General features: G+C 45.6%; 1 long non-coding RNA gene across 1 annotated transcript in view; it reads left to right on the top strand.

The window, feature by feature from the left end:
• The window catches only part of LOC107001006 (uncharacterized), a 77,017-nt gene that overhangs the window by 21,873 nt on the left and 34,102 nt on the right, over positions 1 to 21,042 (top strand). The window contains exon 2 of the long non-coding RNA XR_013401322.1: positions 18,047 to 19,059. This is a non-coding gene — a long non-coding RNA (uncharacterized LOC107001006). The remainder of the gene's footprint in view (positions 1 to 18,046; positions 19,060 to 21,042) is intronic.

Here is a 21,042-nt window from a genome sequence, read left to right as displayed (position 1 = left end):
GCCTGGGTGCCCAGAAAACTTTGCCAAACTTTAACCAACTTCGTGCCCCAGCTGTGCCTTAGTGTTCCCTCTAGAGACAACGTTTTGCGATGGCACCAAGCACTGCAACAGAATACACTCACTTAACAAGCTTCCATTTTGAGACCCCGTCCTGGGCCCCAGGAAACCGCAGTAAACAAAACAGACTCAATTCCTGCCCTCACACAGCTTACTTTCTGGTGGAGGAGAGAGACACTAAACAAAATAGGTAAATGATATGGTATATTCGAGGCTGACAAGCCCTGTGGAAAAAATAAAGTGGGGAAGAGGGTGAGGAGTGGTTTGCGATTGAGGTGGTGAGTTATGTGGATGTCTGGAGGGAAGAGTGTTACAGGCAGGGGGAATAGCACATGCAAAAGCCCTGAGGCAGGAGCTCATGGTGTATTTATGGAATGACAAAGGGGGCTGGAGAGGGCGAGGGATGGGGAGCAGGTGGGAGATGTGATCAGAAAGATGGCCTGGAAGGGTTAGATCTTAGGGCCTCAAAGACCCAATGTAGGGATCTGGCCATCATCAGAGTCAGTAAGGCAGTTGCCTGAGGAGTGGCATGGTCCACCATAAGGGATGCAATGATGAAGCTCTGCAACCTCCTTGCCCTGGGTTCTCATACAAGAGTCACCACCGCTCTGTGCCTCGGTTGTTTCTTCTCTTAAATGGAGACAATAACAAGACCTGCTTTATCCTCCTATTACAAGAATTAATGACGTAAGGGGCCAGGCATGGTGGCTCACGCCTGTGATCCCAGCACTTTTGAAGGTCAAAGTGGGAGGATTGCTTGAGGCTAGGAGTTCAACACTAGCCTGGGCAACACAGTAAAACCTTGTGTCTACAAAAATAAAAATAAAAATAAGCCGGGTATGGTGGTGCGCACCTGTAGTCCCAGCTACTCGGGAGGCTGAGGTGGGAGGGAGGGTCGCTTGAGTCCAGGAGGTCAAGGCTGCAGTGAACTTTGGTTGCACCACTGCATGCCCGCCTAGGTGAGAGAGTGAGATCCTGTCTCAAAAAAAAAAAAAAAAATTAAAAAAAAATCTAATGTAAATAAATAAAGTTCTGATCAAGTGCTAAGTAAATCTCAGCAGTCGTCATTATTATTGTTATCCAGAATAATATTTGCCCTCTGGTTTCACGTTCTGCTTCTGGAGGAACAAAAGATAGGTGCCTGGATTGTCCGGTCTACCTCAAGAAATAGCTTGTGAGCAGCTACGATGTGCTGCAGGATGGTGTCCAATAGCAATAAAATGCATGAGAGAGTCCGGGGACTGCATGCACATCTGGGACCATCTAGCTTTCTTTTTTTTCATTACAGAGTCTCGCTTTATGACCTAGGCTGGAGTGTAGTGGTGTGATCATAGCTCACTGCAGCCTCCAACTCCTGGGCTCAAGCAATCTCCTGCCTCAGCCTCACCAGTAGCTGGGACTACAGGTGACTGGCACCATGCCCAGCTAATTTTTTTTTTTTTGTATTTTTAGTAGAGATGGAGTTTCACTGTGTTAGCCAGGGTGGTCTCGATCTCCTGACCTTGTGATCCGCCCACCTCAGCCTCCCAAAGTGCTGGGATTACAGGCGTGAGCCACCATGCCTGGCCGGAACACTTGTTTAAGCATGAAAAGCTCACCTTGTTTGGGAACTGATTAGTTTCATATTGAACCTTACAACTTCCATTTATAAAAGCCCTTTCTGTGGCTACCCCTTACTGTTTTTAGCATGCATCTTGGGGTGTTCTGCAGAGTTCTTCCAACTGAACCTGGGAAGCCAATTGAGAAAAAGAGAGAAACTCCCAGGCGAGGACAAGTCAAGGGTTTATGGCTGGATTCCCGCCTGCTCTTGCCACAGCACCTCAATGTGCTGCAAGAAAGTGAGCTGTTCGACATTTCCCTTTATATGGCTAGATTTAATTGCAGGCCATAGAGTGTTAAATCTCAAGTGCTGGCTCTTCTGACTTTCAATGGGAGGGGAGCAGAGAGGCTCAGTTGGAACCTGAAGGGAGAGCAAATGACAATTTGCACTCTGATTCAAAGGGAAGCGAAGCAACCTCAGAAACTGCAGAGAGAGCCTCTTAGTAATGATACCTAATATGTTATGTGGCTCCTGGGGAAGTAGCTAGGAACACTAATACTGGTGATAATAATAACATTTGTACAGAGATTATTATTATTATTTTTGAATCAGGGTCTCACTCCGTCACCCAGGCTGGAGTGCAGTGGCATGATCTTGGCTCACTGCAGCTTCCACCTCCTGGTTTTAAGCAATTCTCTTGCCTCAGCTTCCTGAGCAGCTGGGACTACAGGTGCGTGCCACCACACCTGGCTAATTTTGTGTATTTTTAGTAGAGGCAGGGTTTCACCATGTTGGCCAGGCTAGTCTCAAACTCCTGGCCTCAAGTGATCCACCCACCTCAGCCTCCCAAAGTGCTAGGATTACAGGTGTGAGCCACCATGACTGGCTGCAAAGTGTTTTTATCTAACATACATCGTAACTATACTTAAAAATGTTCCACGAGAAATGAAGCTTCCTGAGGACAGAGATTCTTGTTTGCTGCTATATTCCCAGCATAGTGCCTGACACATAGTAAGTGCTTAATAACTGTTCGTTGAATGAATGAGTGACCTTAAATCATCCTCCACACTTTGGGTAACATGGACATAATGCACAGAAAGAGGTGTGCTTGGTTCCTGGCCCACCGTAAGTAGCATTTGATGTTTGCAATTAGGACTATTAACTTGGACAGTTGGAAGAATGTGGGGTCCTCTGGCCAGAGGAGCCCCCCACTACAAGGCAGCAGCCATCTTCCCACCCCTTAGGTTCCGGGTGGGGGACCTGAACTCAGGAAGCCTGAGACATTTATTGGCTATTCTGAGCTCTCGGTCCAGATGGCTAGACCTAGCTGGCTCCTGACAATTGCAGGAAAGCTGTAGAGCCTAGAGGGAGATGTTCACAGTACATGGAAGATCAGGGTACGCAGTGGTCGGATCAGTCCTTAGCCATTATTTATCATCGCTGCAGGCATTTTTGTGAAGGAGATGGCAGGCGTTTGGGCACATAGCTCCTTCCAGATGTCTGCCATAAACGCTCTGCACTTCCCGAGTTCTCGGAAACATAAAACCCGCTGTCAGTGGACTTGCCCAGAGCCTGTATTTGCTGCGTTTTTGTTCTTGTTTAGTTATTACATTAAGTCTCCTGTGATTACAGAGCTGACAGCTGGTAAGGATTTGCATATGGCATGAAATTAAGTTAGTTCATTTTAATGTCTAAACTGAGCAGGGTGTGAATTTGTCTGGTGAAAACTCTGTCTCCCTTAGCTTTGTTTGCACATCTGCTTTCGGCTGTAGCCTCTGATGTCTTCAACTTTGATTTCTTCCCACTTCACCCAGGGAAGAGAGGGAATTGGCTCCCCCTTCTAGAATTCCAGAAGGGACTTTGCACTTTGGGGTTTAGAATGTTCTCTTTTAGGTTTCAAGAGGAATTAAGACTCTAGGGCTGCTATGAAGAGACCAGCATTCTAGCCCCAGCTTTGTGACTTGCTTGCTGTGTTGCCCTGAGCAAGTCGCTTTCAATCTCTGGGCCTCAAATCCTCATCTGTCAAGTGAGAGATCGGAAGCAGATGAGTGTTCATCTGTTGGGGCACTTTTGACATTTGGGGTGGGGACAGCTTTTTATTGGGTGGGACTGAGCAAGGTAGTGTATGAGGTTGAGCATGCCTGGTTCTTGGGCGTTGTATGTCAGCCACACCTCAAATTACTGAAAACCAAAAAGCACCACCACATGTTTCCAAATGCATCTGTAGCAAACCCAGCTAGTGCCCTACTCACATCCCTGCATCCCTTCACTGTTTGTACGCATCATCCACCAGTGTGCGCTCCCTCCTCAAATGCCAGCACGTGTCTCTTCATGGTGGACTGTCTTCAGATTGCCAGAACTTGCTTTGCTGGGAATCTATGTTCGTTCTCCACCCCATGGGAAGCTCTTAACCAATGACTGACAGGTGTGTGGAGTGGTGGGGTGGGGGATGAGTGCTCCAGCTCCCCCACCTTTGACCTGGTCAACTCTAAGCAAAGGTTGCCCTCTGTGGGGCTTTGCCTACTGGCTTGTCATTGGACTACACCCTAATAAGTGACTTTTACACGAATTATTATCATAGTCCACTTCTAGAGCACCCAGCCCGAGACAGCCTCCAGGGGGCAGTATAAGCCCCTGTTGATGACCACTGAACAAGTTGATCTCACTGGATGAGTTTTTCATTCAGCAAATCTTTGGTGTCTAATATGTACCAGGTCCAGGGCTGGCTGTGATGTTAATTTCATGTGTCAACTTGATTGGGTTAAGGGATGCCCAGATAGCTAGTAAGACATTATTTCTGGGTGTATTTGTGAGAGTGTTTTTGGAAGAGATTAGTGTTTGAGTTGATACACTGAGTAAAGCAGATGGCCCTCCCCAGCGGAGGTGGGCATCATCCAATCTGTAGGGCCCCAAATAGAGCAAAAAGGTGGAGGAAAGGCAAATTCTCTTTTTCCCTTCTTGAGTTAGGACATTCATCTTCTCCTGTGTTCAGACATTGGCACTCCTGGTTCTTGGGCCTTTGGACTCTGGGGTTTACACCAGTTTCACCTCTTACCTCTTCCCTACTCTTCTTTAGTTCTCAGGCCTTTGGCCTTGGACTGGAAGTTTCACCATCAGCTCTCTTGGTTCTTAGGCCTTTGAACTTGGACTGAATTACACCACTGGTTTTCCTGGTTCTCAAGCTTGCAGCATGGCAGATCCTGGGACTTCTCAGTCTCCATCATCGTATGAACCAAATCCCACAATAAATCTCCTCTTATATAGCTACATAAATCTGTAGGCTCTGTTTCTCTGGAGAACTCTGACTGATATACTGGATATAGAACTATGAACACGATACGGGTCTGCCCTATAGACTTGTCACCTAGTGAGGCCAGCAGGCAATAAGAAGTATAATAATAATAAGTGGCGGTGGTCATGGTGGAGGGATTCTATGAAGAGGGAACATTTATGCTGCACTTACAGGAGAAAAAGAAGTGAGTGAGCCAGGTTGAGAGTATGGAAGAGAGCTTGCCAGGCAGATGGAATAGCATGTGCAAAGGCTTGGAGGAGAAAAAGGCTTGGCATGTGGGAGGACTGGTTGAAGGCCAGAGGGGCTGGCGAGCAGGCAGGGTGATGGGGAGAGAGGTGTGTGAGATGGGGTGGAGAGTCAAGCGGGGGACAGGTCTTGAGGGACCTGGTGGTGAGGAATTTGGATTTTATTTGAAGGGATGGGAAGCCACTGAATGGTTTTAAGCAGGAGTAATATGGTTCAGTTTATATATAAAAAAGATTACTCTGGCTGTTGGGTAGAAGATGAATCAGAGGGAAGTGCATCAGTCAGGGTCTGGTCTAGGTGTTTCAAACAGAGGGGACTTAACACGGGAACTGGTTACACAAGTGTTAAAACAGCTGATAAGTCAAATAGGGGAAAAAGAGGTGACCCAGAAATGATTACTATCAGGAGACTTCTTTTTACTTATGGCCAAATGGACAAAGTAGGGAGGTGATGTTATCAGAACCCAGGAGCTGGAACCATTTGTCAGGAAGGAGAACCATGGTTGGGGCTGCCCTGCTGGAGCTGGGATCATGGAGGTGAAACCACTGAGGAGATGTGGATTCCACCAGGGATTCCACCGGAAACAGGTGGAGGGTAAGAGATGCCCTGGTTTCTCTCTTCATCCCTCCCTCTAGTCTCCCACTGGCGCCTCCCAATGGTTGCATTTATCTGGAAGTCAGAAGAGCCTGAGAAATATGGTTCCTTGAGATGTAGAGCAAGACTGGGAAGGGTAGGGATTGGATCTGAGCACAAAAAGGAGAATGCTCAGCATAGGGGCCAATGAAAGCTCCTGCAAGAGTAGAGGTGAGAGAAGATGGTGCCTCAAATCATAGTGGTGGAGATGGAGAAATGCAGATAGAGTGAGGTCTACCTTGGAGCTAAAACCAACAGGGCATGGGTGTGGTGGCAAAGGAGAGGGAGGAATCAGAGATGACTCTGAGGTTGTTTTTCCATGAGCAACTGTTAGACAGGATGGTTTTCAAGTCAAATCAACATGTAGGGCTGGAGTGTCAGCACACCAGGGTTCTCTCAGAAGCTTTCCCTGCTCCTTAACTCAGCCAGTGAAATACTTGAGGGCCCCAGAGCCTCTTCTTTGATGAGAGTCTCACCATGGGGACTAAATTCTTGTTGATATAGTTCTCACTCTTAACATCCTCTAGGGTCATGAGCAGCTCTTCAAGATGATCAGAATTCTTATGTTTATAATGCTTAGAGCAGATTCTGGGATTTAGAGCATCCGCTCTGAATGAACACTTGTAATCCAAGTCACTTCTCCACTTTCCTTATAGTAAATTGTGAAGAGTAGGTGCTCCAGAGTCGTGTAAATCCAGATCTAAATCCAATTCCAGCCATGTATTCTTGGGAAATGTATATAACTTCTTTGAGCTTAGTTTCCTCTTTTGGAGCATGGGATTGTGTTTGTTAATGTTTTCATTCTAAGTGACAGAAACCCAAGTTAATTAGAATAAACAACAACATTAATAGAGGTAATTTATTAGAAAGCTGATGACTGCAAAGAAGAGTTGCAAAGTCAAGCTAGGGGAATGGCAAGGAAGCAACTAGATCCTACCAACTGGAGACGAGATTAGAGATCTGTAGAGCATGTCTCCACTGCCTATCACTGGTTATTTCTTGGCATTGATGTCATTCCTTTTTTTCCTCTGCAGTCTAAACTTTCTCTGCTCTTCAGTGTACAGGATGGAAAACGCAGCTGCTGTGGCTTCAAGTTTTTATATGAAAGTAACATCAGCCATTCAGAGAGAGTCTGACTTGACATCGTGCCACATTCAAAATTCTCAGGGAAAGGTATCACTGGCCTGTTTTGGATCGGGTGATCATCTTTGAACCAACCAGCTGTGGCCACGGGGTGGGATTACATTGTAACATGGCTGCTCCTGTTGTAGACATAAGACTGGGGGAGAAGAAGGGAGCACTCGGCAGGCAATCCCATAGAATGCTACTGCTGGAATAATAATGGTACTTGCTACGAATGTTGCTATGACAAGTGTGATAATGCTTAGCATAGTTCCTGATACATAGTAAATGTTCAATAAATATTAGCTGCTATAATAATTGCTATTTTTGATGAAATCTGATCAACGCCATTCTTGAAGCCAGTACAGTACTCATAAAATTAATGGATACATTTCTAGGGAAATCCCTAAGATAGTATTAGGGTATGAAGCTAGAAGACAAAGAGCTTCATGTAAGATATCAGTCATTTCACTTGAGTCCTTAGGGAATCCACCATGATATTGTATTCATATTTTTTTCTTCTCCATTACAAGAAAGTAGGAAAAAGTAAGATGATGAATTTTACTTTCACAGATGAAAATGGAAAGGGGACTTCCTTTCAAGACTTGACCGAAGGGCTGAGCTGAATAAGGCAGGATTTCAGATCCAGCTCCATGTATATGTCTGTGAAGATCAGAGAAAGACATTGTCTAGGTCTTTGAAGAGGTCCTGAAATCTTGTTCACCTTCTTTCCATTACCCCAATTCCCCAATCTATTTTTGTTTAACTTTTTTGTTGCAAATGACCAAAATTCAGCCAAACTAGCTAAAGCTCCTAAAGTGTTTTTATTGGTTTGTGTATCTAAGAGGATAGGCATGAAGATATTGATAGGCACAACAGAAGTCACGGATCAAACAATGTACTGGGGACTCTTTCTCCATGTCTTGGCTCTGTTTATGTGTTGATTTTATTATTTAAGATGTCTCTTGAGTGGCAGAAACATGTGGCTGGCAGACCCCAATTCCAACATTATGACCCCAGAGGCAAAATATAGTCTTCTCCATGGCTCCAGCAGAGGATTACTAGGGAAGAACTCTGATTGGTCCTGCTTGAGTCACATGCCTACCTCTGAACCAATCTGGCCTGGAGGGTAGGGTTCTCTAATAGACCATACCTGTTGCTATAGAAGCTATGATTGACAGCTCCACTAGAAGCACATAGAATAAAGAGGGCAACTCCCAAGGAAAGAGCCTACTGGGAAGACCATGATCACAGTGTCCACTACAGTTCCTCCTAGGGGTATTAGCAAGCACAAAGGCATTGAGAAGACTTTTATGCTTGTTTTAGGGTGAGTGGAAGGGGAAAAACCTAAGATTACATCTCATTCTGCAGTAGTTCAAGGAAATGAGAGAAACTTGAGTGGAAGAGGTGATGGTATAAAAGAAGCCCATTTGGAGAAAAGAAAAGGAGTGATACAGCGGCATAGTTATAATCCTAATCACCTAAGACAGTGGAGCACATTGGACCTCAATGCAGGAGAGAAAGATTCTGCCCCTCTATGGAGAGGAGAAGCCACCAGCAGGCATTGTGTTTTTCAGCTGAGTAGATCCTTCCATGACAAGGGCCTTTGTTCATAGGAGGTAGCTTCTTCACTGACAAGCCATCAGAGAGATAAGGACAACTATGGACTATGGCCAGTTCCTCCATCAAAGTTAGTCATCATGGAAGGCCAAGTTACTCTGGTGCATGATATGAAGTCATAATTCTTACCCTAGCTACGGCTGTGCTGAACAGTTCTGAGCAGGCTTCAGTTCAGTTGCCCCCTCAATAGTGCTTCTCAGATGCTACAATGTGGAATTCTATTGGGAATCTGATTGCAACCTCTACACTTGCTACCTTGAAGCTAGAGGGAGCCATTGCCCCTTGGGTGGTCCTGACCAATAGGAGACAGGAGGTGATGGATAGTTGTATTTCCCCTGCTCCCCTCAGATGGATGGTTCTGACATGCATTTCACAAACTCTTTGAAAGATTCCATAGATGGGGCACCCAATTACAGGTGGTAGTGGCCAACTGGATATTTCATGCTTGTGTTGGCTCTTCCCTCTTCCCGCTTCATGCCCTCATTCCTGCTCCCTGAGAGCATGTTCCTAAATCAATGACCCACAGGAAAGACACTGCTTTCAGTGAAACAGTTTCCAATTTTCATGATTATGAATGGTGATGCAATGCACATCTTTGTACCTAAAACTTTTTTTTTTTTTTTTTAAGACGGAGTCTTGCTGTGTTGCCCAGGCTGGAGTACAGTGACATGACCTCTGCTCACTGAAACCTCTGCCTCTCAGGGTCAAGCGATTCTCGTGCCTCAGCCTCCCGAGTAGCTGGGATTACAGGCACCCGCCATCATGTCTGGCTAATTTTTGTATTTTTAGTTGAGAAGGGGTTTCGCCATGTCGGCCAGGCTGGTCTCAAACTCCTGACCTCGGGTGATCCACCTGCCTTGGACTCCCAAAGTACTGGGATTACAGGCATGAGCCATCACACCCGGCGTACCTAAAACTTTTTAGGTTGTGAAAATTATTCTGGAGAATAAATTCCCTGAAGTGTCATTGCTGAATTGAAGGGTTTGCCCGTTTACTAGTTTGATAGCGATTGCCAAATTGCCCTACAAAGCTGCTGCAGGAATTTGCGTTCCACGAGTTCCCCAATGTTGAATATTATTAACCTTTAAATTTTGACACATGAATGAGGGAAAAAGCACTTCACAGTTTTAATTTGTAGATTTTTGATGACTAGTTTAGAGGCCATTTTTATGCTTCTGAAATTGCCTATTAATGTCTTTCCCTCGACTTTTTTTCTTCTGTTAGATTTCTGCAATTTTTGTTATGAATTGTAAAAGCTCTTTTTAAAAATTAATTTCAACTTTTATTTTAGATTCAGGTGGTACATGTGCAGGTTTGTTACATTGGTATATTGCGTGATGCTGAGGTTTGGGGTATGATTGATGTCGTCACCTAGGTAGTGAGCATGGTACCTAACAGTTTTTCAATCTTTGCCCTTCTCCCTCCCTCCCTCCCTCCCTCCATCTGGTAGTCCCCAGTGTCTATTATCGCCATCTTTATGTTGATGTGTACCCAATGTTTAGCTCCCCTTTGCAAGTAAGAACATACAATACTTGTCTGTTCCTGCATTAGTTTGCTTAGGATAATGGCCTCCAGCTGCATCCATGTTGCTGCAAAGGACATGATTTTGTTCTTTTTTATGGTTGTGTAGTATTCCATGGTATATATGTGTCACATTTTCTTTTCTTCTCTCTACCTCCCTCCCTCCTCCCTCCTTCCCTCCTTCCCTTCTCTTTCCATCCTTCTCTTCCTTCCTTCTCTTTCCTTTTCTTTCTTCTTGCTCGTGAGACAGGGTCTTGTTCTGTCGCCCAGGCTGGAGTGCAGCGGCATGATCTTGTTTCACTGCAGCCTCGACCTCCCAGGCTCAGGTGATTCTCCCACCTCACCCACCTGAGTAGCTGGGACTACAGGCATGCGCCACCATGCCTGGCTAATTTTTGTAGTTTTTGTAGAAGCAGGGTTTCACCATGTCACCCAGACTGGTCTTGAACTCCTCAGCTCAAGTGATGCACCCATTCTGGCCTCCCAAAGTGCTGGGATTACAGGCATGAGTTGCCAGGTCCAGGCTGAGCCAATGCGCCTGATGTGCCTGGCCACATTTTTTTTTTTTTTGAGACGGAGTCTTGCTGTCTCCCAGGCTGAAGTGCAGTGGCATGATCTTGGCTCACTGCAAGCTCCGCCACCCGGGTTCATGCCATTCTCCTGCCTCAGCCTCCCGAGTAGCTAGAACTACAGGCGCCTGCCACCACACTCGGCTAATTTTTTGTATTTTTAGTAGAGATAGGGTTTCACCGTGTTAGCCAGGATGGTCTCGATCTCCTGACCTCGTGATCTGCCCGCCTCGGCCTCCCAAAGTGCTGGGATTACAGGCGTGAGCCACCGCGCCCGGCCCACATTTTCTTTATCCAGTCCACCGTAGATGAGCATCTAGGTTGATTCCATGTCTTTGCTATTATGAATAGTGGTGTGATGAACATACAAGTGCATGTGTCTCTTTGGCAGAATGATTTATTTTTCTTTGGTTTTATACCCGGTAATAAGAATGGGTCAAATGGTGGTTCTGTTTAACTTCTTTGAGAAATCTCCAAACTACTTTACACAGTGGTTGAACTAACTTACATTCCTACCAACAGTGTGTAAGCATTCCCTTTTCCCCACAGCCCCACCAACATCTGTTACTCTTTGGCTTTTTAGTAATAACAACTCTGACTGGTGTGAGATGGTTTTGATTTGCATTTCACTGATGATTAGGGATGTTGAGCATTTTTTTATGTTTGTTGAGAATTTTTTTATTATACTAAAAATACAAAAATTAGCTGGGCATGGTGGTGCACATCTGTAATTGCAGCTACTCAGGAGGCTGAGGCACAAGAATCACTTGAACCTGGGAGGTGGAGCTTTCAGTGAATGGAGATCATGTCACTGCACCCCAGCCTGGGTGACAGTGAGACTCTGTCTCAAAAGAAAAAAAAATCTTTGATCCATCTTTAGTTAAGTTTTGTATGTGGTGAAAGGAAGGGGTTCAGTTTTGTTCTTCTGCATATGAATAGCCAATTATCCCAGCAGCATTTATTGAATAGGGAGTCCTTTCCTTATTGCTTATTTTTGTTGACTTTGTCAAAGATCAGATGGTTGTGGGTATGCAGTTTTATTTCTGGGTTCTCTATTCTGTTCCATTGGTTTGTATGCCTATTTTTATATCAGTACCATGCTGTTTTGGTTACTGTAGCCTTAAAGTATAATTTGAAGTCAGGTAATGTGATGCCTCCAGCTTAAAAGTTCTTTTTTATAGTTTGAGGTATTACATTAAATCTTTGATCCATCTCTAGTTAATTTTTGTATATGGTGAAAGGAAGGGGTCCAGTTTTATTCTTCTGCTGTAATAGCCAGTTATCCCAGCAGCATTTATTGAATAGGGAGTCTTTTCTTCAATATGTTGACTGCTTACTTTATCTTTGGGATATCTTTTTAAAAATATCTGCCTTGAGAGATTGTTGTACACTGAACATATATAAATTGTGTAACAATAATAATGCCAAAGAAGGCCAAAGGGCTTCATCCTCTTATCCTCCTCCATTGCCACAAGGTTCTCCATTCCCGCTAATCTCCCAGATGTTACAGGAGATCTGCTTCCTTTGGGTCCTCCCCAGAGTTTGTGATCTTTTGTTAGGCTCTGAGCTCTGCCTTCCTCCCATTGTACCAGGACCCTGGGCAGAAAACCAGCCTTGTTTTGGGGCATAAGTCTTCAAAGGAACTTGGTTTTGGGTTGGTTTCTCAGAAGAAGACCCTGAGGCAAGGATTTATGTGTTCCATGGAAGATAGGTCAGGGAGTGGTGGAAGTAGGGCAGGAAAGAGGAGGAAACCAAGTAGCATGCAATCTCAAAATCCTATGAAAGGCAGCCTCAGCCTGATTCCACAGGAGACACCTTGGGGTGTGAGTTACATCTCAGAGTTAGCCCATGCTTAGCAAAGGGAGCTGGATTTCTTACATGTGCACCCATCACTCATTGGATAAGCGCTGCCTGGGAGAAATGCTCAGGCACTTCTGGCCTTCTGTAGGTGCCAGTGGAGAGCCACCAGTGGCCAAGGACAGTGTTTCAAAGAAGACTCTGGGAGCTGGTTGTTGAAGGTAAATGCACACTGGGGTTGATGGTAGGACATCCAGAAAAGGTAACCTTGTTACACAGTATTATCGTGGTGGTAGATAACTGATACATTTGCATTCTGTATGCCACCCCCTCTTTCCTCCTCCCTCCTCCCCACCTCTCTCTCCAATCCATATTTATTGAACACTTACTATGTGTCAGGGATAAACAACAGAAATTTATCTTCTCACAGTCTGGAGGTGGCTTAAACAACAGAAATTTGTCTTCTCACAGTCTGGAGCCTGGGACGTCCAGTATCAAGGTGCTGAGAGGATAGGTTTCCCATGAGGCTTGCCTCCTTGGTTTTGCAGATGGCTGTCTTCTCGCCATGTCTCACACGACCTTTCCTTTGTGTGCACATGGGGAGGGGAAGCGATCTCTGGTGTATTAGTCCGTTCTCAAGCTGCTGATAAAGACATACCCAAGACTGGGTAATTTATAAAGGAAAGAGGTTTAATAGATTCACAGTTCCACGTGGCTGGGGAGGCCTCACAATCATGGCAGAAGGTGAAAGGCATGTCTTACATGGCAGCAGGCAAGAGAGAATGAGAACCAAGTGAAAGGGGAAACCCCTTATGAAATCATCAGATCTCATGAGACTTATTCTCTATCACAATAACAGTAGGGGGGAAAGCACCCCCATGATTCAGTTATCTCCCATCGGGTCCCTACCACAAGACATAAGAATTATGGGAGTTACAATTCAAGATGAGATTTGGGTGGGGACACAGCCAAACCATATCATCAGGTATCTCTCTTTCTTCTTATAAGGACACTGGTCCTATTAGATTAGGGCTTCACTCTTATGATCTCTTTTAACCTTAATTACTTCCTTAAAGGCCCCATCTCCAAATGCAGTCACATTGGGTGTTAGGGCTTCAACAGAAGAATTTTGCTGATAACGCAATTCAATCAAAAGCATGTGTGCAAAATGCTTCCTAATGCAAATAGATACTCCATAAATGTTAATTTCTCCCCTCCCCTTCTACCCCTGTACCCTCTCTTCCTCCCTTCTTTTTTCCTTTCTTCCAACCAATATATGCCAGGCACTGTGCTAGGCTGGGAACAGAGTGCTAAACAAGACAGACACAGTTCCTGCCTTCATTTTCTGTCATCCATGGTGAAGCAAAATCAATAACGCTCAAGACAGGGTCCAAGATCCCAAATGCAGTATTTAAAATCAGAGCTAGTACACTCAGCCCTAAATACTGGCTCTGCCTCATGGATATATTTTTTTGGACCTGGACTGACTCTGTTGCCCAGGCTGCAGTGCAGTGGTGGGATCATGACTCACTGCAACCTTTGTTTTCTCGACTGATGCCATCCTCCCACCTCAGCCTCACGAGTAGCTGGGACTACAGGTGTGTACCACCACGCCTGGCTAATTTTTGTATTTTTTTTAGAGACAGAGTTTTGTCATGTTGCCCAGGCTGGTCTTAAATTCCCGGCCTTAAGCAATGTACCTGCCTTGGCCTCCCAAAGTGCTGGGATTACAGGCATGAACTACCACACTTGGCTTATGCTTATTTATTTTTTAATTAGTGGCTACCTTTTAAATATGATTTCACTGAAAAATGCCTATTTTCAGCTTCTCTTGAAGTAATTAGATGAGGTGGCAGCTTGGGCCTGCGTTCTTGTGAGGTGTCTATTGGTCTGAGCTGTGTAGCTACCACCCCTGGGGAGAGAGGGGAAGTGTTTCTTGGTGCCCTCTGTTCCTTGCCTGGTCTGATTCAGTAATTTATTACCTGCCTATTCCCTGCAGGTATTAAGATTTGCAACTGCTGGTTTAAATAAATATGACTCTAATTGAAGAGCCTGACTTTGAGCTCCCACTTTTCCCACATGGAGAAAGGAGTCAGTAGAATCTTGTTTTCTATCCTTTTTGCATGGGCTTTAGATAACCGAATGTAGAGTCGGGCTTGGGGTGAGGGCGGGGGGTGTTGGGAATTGGGTATCATTATTGTGGTAGGCTGGTTGTGTTAACAACTCCAGTTAATTTCTCCCTGTAGCTATGCCCTTTGTCTTATAACTCTTAATCCCCTAGCCCCCTATTCTGGCTCTGGGCTTGAGCATGTGACTTGCTTTGGCCAATGGCATTTAGCAAACATAATGCAAGCAGAGGTTGGAGAAAGTGCTTGTGTATTTCCACTTGCTTGCTTGGATCTCTGCAGCCACCATGAGAACATGCCCAGGCTAGCTGGAAAACGTGTCCAGACTAGCTTGCTGGGGGAATAGGAAAGACATGCGTGGAAGAGAGACAGATGGGAGAGAGTCTGGTTGACCCAACTGAGGCCATCAGCCAACAACCAGCTGACCTCCAGACATGTGGGTGAGCTCAGCTGGGGCTGGAAGAACTGCCAGGCAGCCTGCCCACTTGTGAGCAGTAATAAAAGGAATAGTTTGAAGTTGAGCCTTTGGAGGTAGTTTGTTACACAGTATTATTGTGGTGGTAGATAACTGATACATTTGCATTCTGTATGCCACCCCCTCTTTCCTCCTCCCTCCTCCCCACCTCTCTCTTCAACCCGTATTTATTGAACACTTACTATGTGTCTACAACAGTGAGTGAAACTAGATATGATTCTTGCCCTTAGGCTGTGTATGTACAACAGTGGTCCCCAACCTTTTTGGCACCAGGGACTGGTTTTGTGGGAGACAATTTTTCCACGGATGGTGCGTGGGGTTGTGGGTGGGCATGGTTTCAGGATGAAGGCATACACAACCTAGATCCCTTGCATGCACAGTTCACAATAGGGTTCACGCTCCTGTGAGAATGTAATGCCGCCGCTGGTCTGACAGGTGGTGGAACCCAGGCAGTAATGCTGGCTCACCCACCACTTACCTCCTGCTGTGCAGCCTGGTTCCTAACAGGCCACAGACTGATACTGGTCCCAGTCCACGGCCTGGTGGTTAGGAGCCCTAGTTTAAAATATTGTCCTTGGTTTTATTGTAGAGCTTGAAAGGCTGAAGTTCAATAAGGAAGTGACTAATTTCATGGTTAGAAGAACATGCTCTACTCCAAGGGTTCTGGGATGAGTTTCTTTCCCATAGAGTACTTTGTTACAATTTCTGTGTTTCCCATTCTCACTGTTCCCTAAACCACTGCAAAGATTGCCACTGGTGGCAACAGATCTTCCCCCTAATGGGAATTCTTTCAACATGTGCAAACCCACCATGTTCTTAAGTAATTTATGTAAAGAGTAAGCAATTCTTTGTATGTTTTTATAAGGTAGGGAGAGTTTTATGTACTGTAAAGTTTGATGTATTGTTATAAATTACACTTTGGTTTTAGGCCTACGTAAAAAAGCACAATGTTTCTCTGAGTTCTGGGAAATATACTGTAAATAAAACTGATGGTTTATTTCTTGGCTGGGCATTTTCTCTAATAATATAAAGAGATGTCAACAACTGTTATCTTCAGGGCAAATATGAGGTTCTCCTCCCTTCTCACCACAGAGAAAGAGTAAACAGAGCTTGCCAGTTCTCTAGACTCTTAAAGGAAGCTGAGTTTGTTCTAGAGCCTGTGTCCTGGTCAGATTTGAGATCCATGTGCTCCCAGCTGGCCCATCGGCCAGGTAAATTAGAGAAGTCAGCATCCTAGCCAGGCGCAGTGGCTCACGCCTGTAATCCCAGCACTTTGGGAGGCTGAGGCAGGCGGATCACTTGAGGTCGGGAGTTCAAGACCAGACTGACCAACATGGAGAAACACCATCTCTACTAAAAAATATAAAATTAGCCAGGCGAGGTGGCACATGCCTCTAATCCCAGCTACTCAGGAAGCTGAGGCAGGAGAATCACTTGAACCTGGGAGACAGGTTGCAGTGAGCCAAGATCGCACCATTGCACTCCAGTCTGGGCAACAAGAGTGAAACTTAAAAAAAAACAAAAAGTCAGCATCCTTTGACCCTGGGCTCTTCCCACCTTCCTCTTCTCCTTGGATGTCATTCCCAAAGACACATCTTAGCCAGGATGCTAGAAAAAAATACCATAAACTAGGTGGCTTGTAAACAACAGAAAGTTATTTCTCACAGTTCTGTGGGCTGAAAAGTCCACGATCATGGCATGGGCAGACTTGTTTTCTGGTGAGGGTTCATAGATGATGGTGCCTTCTAGTTGTGTCCTCACATGGAGGAAGGGGCAAGGGATCTCTCAGTGCTTGCTTGCTTATTTATTTATTTATTTATTTATTTTTTATTTGAGATGGAGTCTCCCTTTGTCGCGCAGGCTGGAGTGCAGTGGCGCAATCTTGGCTCACTGCAACCTCTGCCTCCTGGGTTCAAGCAATTTTCCTGCCTCAACCTTCTGAGTAGCTGGGATTACAGGCACCCACCACCAAGACCAGCTAATCTTTGTATTTTTAGTAGAGACGGGATTTCACCGTGCTGGCCAGCCTGATCTTGAACTCCTGACCTTGAGTGATCTGCCCACCTCAGCCTCCCAAAATGCTGGGATTACAGGCGTGAGCCACTGCATGGCCTCCGTGCTGTTTTATAAGGGTGCATAATCCTATTCATGAGGGCTCCTCTTCCGTGACCTACTCACCTCCCAAACACCCTACCTCCTAATGTCATCACCTCATGGGTGAGAGTTTCAACATATGAATTTTGGGGGAACATAACCATTGAGACCATAGCAGCATGGCAGCTTTGCTTTCAGACCACTGTAGACAGATCTCTCCGTGAAAGTGGAAAGACCAGTCACATTTCCTTTCCTAGCCTCAGTTTCCCCATCTGTAAAGTTACCCAGTGATAACTCACAGCAACTCTTACTGTATAATTCTATAAATAAGCTTAAACAGTAAATTCCCTCCCTGGGTTTCTACGTTTGTTTGACGCATCTTGGAGGCAGCAGAAAGTGTGGGATAGGTCTCTAATGGTGGCATTTCAGGTAGTGTGATGAGAAGTGGGGAGGTCATTTTGGTCTGGTAGGTGTTTGGGGAGTACTATTTTCCCTTAAGTCAGGTCATCTACCTGGATATGTTTGTTGCCTGCATGTAAGGAAAAGAAATCTGACGTGGGTTATAAGTCCTGGTTTGGCCCCTGTGTTGAGCATTCATGGGAAGGTCACTCTCTTGGCCACTGTTTCTTCCTCTGTACAATGAGGTGCCTCTGCCAGCCCTGACATTCTGGAATTTATTGAAGCCAATAATGTCCTTGTGTGTCTGAGCGTAAAAGGAGATTTGCCTCTAATTTCCTGTCTTCATTTTAGGGACAGAATCCAGAGTGTGTGAATCAGAATTATTTTGACTGAAAGCCCTGGAAACTCAGCTCAAATTGGCTGAAGTAAGATAATTTTCTGGCTCAAGGGGCTGAAAAAATCTAGGGGGCTGGCTTCAGGCATGGCTGAATCCAGGTGTCCAACAGATGGCATTGTGACTCAGTCTCTTTGTCTCTGATCTCTGCTTTCTTCTAGGTTGACCTGTGCTCTCAGGCAGCCTCTCCCCACATGATGGTGAAGATGACCACCAGTTGGATCAGACGTTTATCCTACCATCTCAGCAACGCTGGCAGAAAGGGAGCACTTTCTCTGCAGATGTTCTAGCAAAAGTCTCATGGCTGAATTTCATTGACTTAGCTTGAGTCACATGCTCACCCCTGAACCACTCTGATTGACTATTCTTGGGACATGCGCTCACCTTGGAGTTGAGAGGAGGATTAGCCCCATCCAAACATCACCAAGTAAGAGAGGCAGAGGCGCTGCACAGGAAATGGGGCCCCAAAGCCAGAGGAATGGGGAGTGGGCGCTGAGCAGATGTGAAGAATGGATGTCTGCCTTCAGGGCCAGGCTGGGATCTTATGGATGGATCTTATGAAGTAGCTCAGGGGCTCTCTATGGTTTTCATTTCTACAGTCCTGGGATGTTAGGGCCAGACAAAAGCTCAGATCTTATGCATCTTCTGCCCAACTCTGCATTTTACAGATGAGAAAATTGAAGCTTGAGAAGATGGGGGCCATTTGCCCAAAGTCCCTGAGTATGAAACATCTAGGGGAGGAGGGCACTGTATCAACAGTGTATCAACTTCCGTATCAACAGTTCTTCTCTGAGTGGCTCAAACCCGTGCTACAGAAGAAGGGCTTTTACCCAACCATGATGCTACCAAGTCTGTAGCATCCTAGTACAGATTGTCCACCACTCATCACTCATTTATGGTCTAGAGACCAGGAGCATGAGGATCACCTGGGAGCTGGTGAGAAAGGCAGAATTTCACGCCCTGCCCCAGACCTACTGAAATAGAACCTTCACGTGAAAAAGGTCCCCAGCTGAGTGTGTGCATGTTGAAATTTGAGAAGCGCTGGTCTCTACCATGGACAAAAGAGTTCCAGGTGACTCTTCCATCTGGCCAGGATTACAGTTAATCCTAAAACAAGTTCTCTTCTCCTAAACCTTGCAGAAGAGGAGGATTTTGCAATCTATGAGCTTACCAGGTAAGATGATTGAGTGTCATAGAATGTTCATGGTCAGGAAGGCCCTCTTGGAACTTGGCCTCCCTCCTTCCTGCTGCTGTGTAGGCAGAGTTGCCATGGTATTATCTTTCCCACTACTACCACTAATGGTGCGAGAGGAGTCAGAGGTCCCAAGATCCTGGTTCAGGTGCCGAGGCTTTTATGAGCTGCATGAGTTGGGAAAGGTCCCTTTCTTGGCTACTTTTGTGGCAGATGCTATTATACTTTTCCTCTTCCCTTTAATAGAGTTAGCAGTTCCTTCTTTGTTCTTCCCTCAGACCCAATGCAGGGATCAAGTGAGATCAAAGATACGGATATGGGATGAAAAACTCAGAGCATTGCACAAATCCACTGCCACGTAACTTTACCCTGTAATGTGTTTGAAGCCTGCTTCTAAGATTTTCCTCTTTCCTTTTCTCTCTGGACTGGACTCATCAGCAGGTTGGCTGGGTGAACGTCATCATTATTGATATGGCCACCAAGAGCTCAGGCCATTAGGAAGCCCTCTATCAAACATTAATTACAGTGCTCAAGTAACCTCAAGTCGGGGCTGGATGTCGCTTCTTCCTTGGGCCCAGGAAATATTTCTGGGAAACAGGAAGCCACATGGTGTTTTATCAAACGTTTATGGCTATTGGTTTAGGGGATAAGTTTACAAGGCTCTGTAGGCTGTGCACTGGGAAATTAAATTGCTCGCATTTTTACTCAGTTCTAATCATGCCACCAGCCATGGGATTTATGAGGCTGTAAAGTCTTGAGCACGTCGCTTACTGAAGGCCTTGCTCGTAGCTGCCTGCGTGGTGTCCTTGACAAGAAGCATTCTCCAGAAGCTCCGGGCCCAGCTGTCTGTCTGTTCCACAGACACATTCTAGGTACCTACCGTGTGCTGGGGGTAGAGTGGTGAGCAGTACAGATGTGGAATTTGCCCTCTTGTTATCTGCAGCTTCCTGAGGATATAGGCATTGCTAAATAGTTTCACAAATAAATATAAAATTGCCAGCTGGGGTTACAGGAGTGATGGAAAGGTTTAAGATACTATGAGAAGCCATAGGGGCTGAATGGTGTTTCCCTGCGAAAAAAAGGGGATGTCCACGTCCTAACCCCTAGGATTTGTCAAAACAACCTTATTAGAAAAAAGGGCCTTTCTAGGTGTAATTAAGGATCTTGAAATGAGATCACCCTGGATTACTGAGGTGGGCCCTGAAAAATAAACGTCCTCATAAGAGACAAGAGGGAAGGCCGTGTGAAGATGGAGACAGAGATTAGAGTGATGCAGTCACAAGCCACAGGACTCAGAGCCACCAGAAGCTGAAAGAGGCACAGAGATTTTTGCCTAGAACCTCCAGCGTGATCATAGCCCTGCTGGAGACACTTCTGGTCTAGCTGGGGAGGTAAGACTGAAGCGACTTCGTTGTCTGGGGTAAATACCCGGGGTGTTCACTGTCTTGCGCCAAGAAAATTTAGGACACTGACACACATAAGGAGTTTAGAAGCAGAGGTTTAATACGCAAAAGAAAGAGAAAGGAGAACAGCTCTCTAGTGAGAGGGAGGGGCTTCCGAAAGGAAAGACCGGCCGGTGGTGGAGTTTGCCAGATTTTATGGTCAGGCTTGAGGAGGCGGTGTCTGATTTAGGTAGGACCCACAGATTGGCTGGATCAGGTGTGACATTTACATAGCATTTGGGGAAGGCTGGCCACCCTACTCTAATCTTACTGTGCAAATGAACCTTCCCCTTGGCTGGCGCCATCTTGTCTGCTCCTTACTGTATACGTGGCTGACAAAGAGAAGGGGAGATGGAGCCGCCATCTTGAACATGATTGGCACAACTGCCGGCCTCTATGTCTGCGGCTCGATTTTACAGGCTGCTCTTTGTTAGAAAGGAAAATGATTTGGGGCTGCTTTTCATTAAAAGGAAAACCTTACCGAGGACTTCTGTACCCTCACTATCTGCCTAAGTAATTTCTT

The sequence above is a fragment of the Macaca mulatta genome, chromosome 11 (genome assembly GCF_049350105.2).
Source record: "Macaca mulatta isolate MMU2019108-1 chromosome 11, T2T-MMU8v2.0, whole genome shotgun sequence".
NCBI lineage: Eukaryota > Metazoa > Chordata > Mammalia > Primates > Cercopithecidae > Macaca > Macaca mulatta.
Note: the sequence above shows the minus strand (reverse complement) of the source record. Positions and strands in the feature narration are given on the sequence as shown.